Raw genomic sequence first — 3,647 nt, forward strand, 5'->3', positions numbered from 1 at the left:
CTTTCATTTTCTTTCATTTTCTTTCATTTTCTTTTAATTTTCTTTCTTTTTTCTTCTTTCAGGTAAGACACAGGAACGTCATCAGAGAGGAAATCCAACATGGCGTCTAAGCTCAGCCGAGATTTAAACGTAAGTAGGATTTTTTTATAATTTAGTGGGATTTTATTATTAAGTGGCTCACATTTCGTCCTAAACACGACCTTGAAATAATATAAAAAACGACCACAAACAACTTATAAGAACGACCTTGCTACACCACCAAACGACCTGTGCCCCACCACCCCCCCCACCTCCCCACCTCCCCACCAGCCATCTATAAACACAACAGAAACGACTCCACGACCCTCACGACCAGTAAAGCTCCTTGGGGTCAGGTCATAAGTTGCCATACCTGGTTGGGGAGGGGGAGGAGGGGAGGAGGAGGAAGTGAGAGAGGTGGTGAGAGGAGGTGGTAGGAGGAAGGACAGGGGAGGGGATAGGAGGGTGAGGTAAAGGGAGGAGGTAGGGATGGTCAGGGGGAAGAGGAGGAGAACTGGAACGGGGGGTAAGGAGGAGGACACACAAAAGCCACTTTTCTGTACCTACATAGTAACAACACCAGGCGTCTCAACAGGTACACACACACACACACACGCACACGCACACACACACACACACACACACACACACACACACACACACACACACACACACACACACACACACACACACACACACACACACACACACACCAGAGCTCATCTTGCAACATCAGTACCTCCACATTGCACGCTGGAGAGCACGCATGACTGACAACCAATCAAATCTGAGTAGGAGAAAGTCCTTTGGCTCTCTCTCTCTCTCTCTCTCTCTCTCTCTCTCTGTAGTGTAGAATATGGATTGTTTTGTGTGTGTGTGTGTGTGTTGTTGTTGTTGTGTGAAAGCAAGAGAGACAGAGAGACAGAGAGAGAGAGAGAGAGAGAGACAGAGAGAGAGAGAAGAGAGAGAGAGAGAGAGATGATAATCAATACCTCTTCCTCGAGTCCAAAATTCCTAATTGACTTTTAAAGGCTGTGTGTGTGTGTGTCAGTCACCATAGACCTGAAACACCCTTAACCTAACCTAGGGGGGGTGTAGTGATGAGTGGGGCAGGGGTTAGTGGTGGTGGGGGTGTAGGAGGGTGATAGGGCTGGGGTTTCTGGGCTGGGCTGGGGCTGGGCTGGGCTGGGCTGGGCTGGGCTGGGCTGGGCTGTGGGCTGGGCTGGGGCTGGACTGGGCTGGGCTGGGCTGGGCTACAGGCTGGGCTGGGCTGGGGCTGGAGCTGGGCTGGGGCTGGAGCTGGGCTGGAGCTGGGCTGGGCTGGGCTGGGCTGGGCTGGGCTGGGCTGGGCTGGGCTGGTTCAGGCTGGGCTGGGGCTGGGCTGGGCTGGGCTGGGCTGGGCTGGGCTGGGCTGGGCTGGGCTGAGCTGGGCTGGGGCTGGGCTGGGCAGGGCTGAGCTGAGCTGGGCTGGGCTGGGGCTGGGCTGGGCTGGAGGCTGGGGCTGGGCTGGGCTGGGCTGGGCTGGGCTGGGCTGGCTGGGCTGGGCACAGGGCTGGGCTGGGCTGGAGCTGGGCTGGGCTGGGCTGGGCTGGGCTGGGCTGGGCTGGGGCTGGGCTGGGCTGGGCTGGGGAGCTGGAGCTGGGGGCTGGGGCTGGGCTGGGCTGGGCTGGGCTGGGCTGGGCTGGGCTGGGCTGGGCTGGGCTGAGCTGGAGCTGGGCTGGGCCAGGCTGGGGTTTGCTTAGGCCTGGGCTGGAGCTGAGGCACAGGCTGGGCTGGGCTGGGCTGGAGGCTGGGCTGGGGCTGGGCTGAGGCTGGGCTGGGGCTGGGCTGGAGCTGGGCTGGGCTGGGCCCAGAGCTGGAGCTGGGCTGGGCTGGGCAGGCTGGGCTGGAGCTGGGGTTGGGCTGGGCTGGGGCTGGAGCTGGGCTGGGCTGGGCTGGGCTGGGGCTGGGCACAGGCAGCTGGGGCTGGAGCTGGGCTGGAGCTGGGCTGGGGCGCTGGGCTGGGCTGAGCTGGGCTACAGGCTGGAGCTGGGGGCTGGGCAGGCTGGGCTGGGCTGGGCTGGAGCTGGGCTGGGCCTGGGCTGGGCTGGGGCTGGGCTGGGCTGGGCTGGGCTAGGCTGGGCTGGGCTGGGGCTGGGCTGGGGCTGGGCTGGAGCTGGGGCTGGGCTGGGTTGGGCTGGGCTGGGCTGGGCTGGAGCTGGGCTGGGCTGGGCTGGGCACAGGCTGGGCTGGGCTGGGCTAGGCTGGGCTGGGCTGGGCTGGGGCTGGAGCTGGGGAGCTGGGCTGGGAGCTGGGCTGGGCTGGGCTGGGCCCCAGGCTGGGCTAGAGCTGGGCTGGGCTGGGGCTGGGCTGGGCTGGAGCTGGGCTGGGCTGGAACTGGGCTGGGGCTGGGGGCTGGGCTGGGCTGGGGCTGGGCTGGGCTGGGCTGGGCTGGGGGGCTGGGGCTGGGCTGGGCTGGGCTGGGGCTGGGGGCTGGGCTGGGCTGGAGCTAGGCTGGGCTGGAGCTGGGCTGGGCTGGAGCTTTGCTTGAGCTGGGCTGGGCAGGGGCTGGGCTGGGCTGGGCTGGGCTGGGCTGGGGCTGGGCTGGGGAGCTGGGCTGGGGCTGGGCTGGGCTGGGCTGGAGCTGGGCTAGGCTGGGCTGGAGGCTGGAGCTGGGCGCTCTGGGCTTGGCAGCACAGGCTGGGCTGGGCTGGGCCAGGGTTGGGCTGGGCTGGGCTGGGAGGCTGGGCTGGGCTGGGCTGGGCTGGGGGCTGGAGGCTGGGATAGGCTGGGCTGGGCTGCAGAGCTGGGCTGGGCTGGGCTGGGCTGGGCTGGCGGGCTGGGGGCTGGGCTGGGCTAGGCTGGGCTGGGCTGGGCTGAGGCTGGGCTGGGCTGGGCTGGGCTGGGCTGGAGGCTGGGCTAGAGCTGGGCTGGGCTGGGCTGGGGCTGGGCTGGGCTGGGCTGGGCTAGGCTGTGGGCTGGGCTGGGGCTGGAGCTGGGCTGGGCCTGGGCTGGGCTGGGCTGGGCTGGGCTGGGGGCTGGCAGGCTGGGCTGGGCTGGGCTGGGCTGGGCTGGGCTGGGCTGGGCTGGGCCTGGGCACAGAGGCACAGGCTGGGCTGGGCTGGAGCTGGGCTGGGGCTGGGCTGGGCTGGGCTGGGCTGGGCTGGGCTGGGCTGGGCTAAGGGCTGGGCTGGGCTGGGCTGGGGATGAGGCTGGAGCTGCTTGGGCTGGGGCTGGGCTGGAGCTGGGCCAGGCTGGAGCTGGGGCTGGGCTGGGCTGGGCTGGGGCTGGGCTGGGCTGGGGGGCTGGGCTGGGCTGGGCTGGGATAATACCATAAACACACTACAAAACCTCTACAGATTTTCACAACACTCTAGATCTTCCCAGAGGAGGTGCAGCCAATACTCTTTATGTGGGGGGGGGAGGGAGAGGGGGAGAGGGGGAGGGGGGCACCTGTAGTAGTGGCTGGCGGAGGCTTCAGGCACGGCGTCAACACCTCTCACAAACACACGACAAAACAGGGCCTTCCATCACTGCTCTGACGGAGGGAGGAGGGTGAGGGATGAGGGTGAGGGAGGAGGTGAGGAGGGTGAGGGTAGGGTGAGGGAGAAGGGTGAGGGAGAAGGGTGAGGGAGAAGGGTGGGGAGAGG

General features: G+C 65.7%; 1 pseudogene; it reads right to left on the bottom strand.

Annotated features, from left to right (window-relative positions):
- Window positions 1–2,175: 2,175 nt before the first annotated feature.
- LOC121860658 lies at window positions 2,176–2,826 on the bottom strand (annotated as a pseudogene).
- Window positions 2,827–3,647: the final 821 nt, after the last annotated feature.

The sequence above is a fragment of the Homarus americanus genome, unplaced genomic scaffold (genome assembly GCF_018991925.1).
Source record: "Homarus americanus isolate GMGI-L3 unplaced genomic scaffold, GMGI_Hamer_2.0 scaffold21206, whole genome shotgun sequence".
Taxonomy (NCBI): domain Eukaryota; kingdom Metazoa; phylum Arthropoda; class Malacostraca; order Decapoda; family Nephropidae; genus Homarus; species Homarus americanus.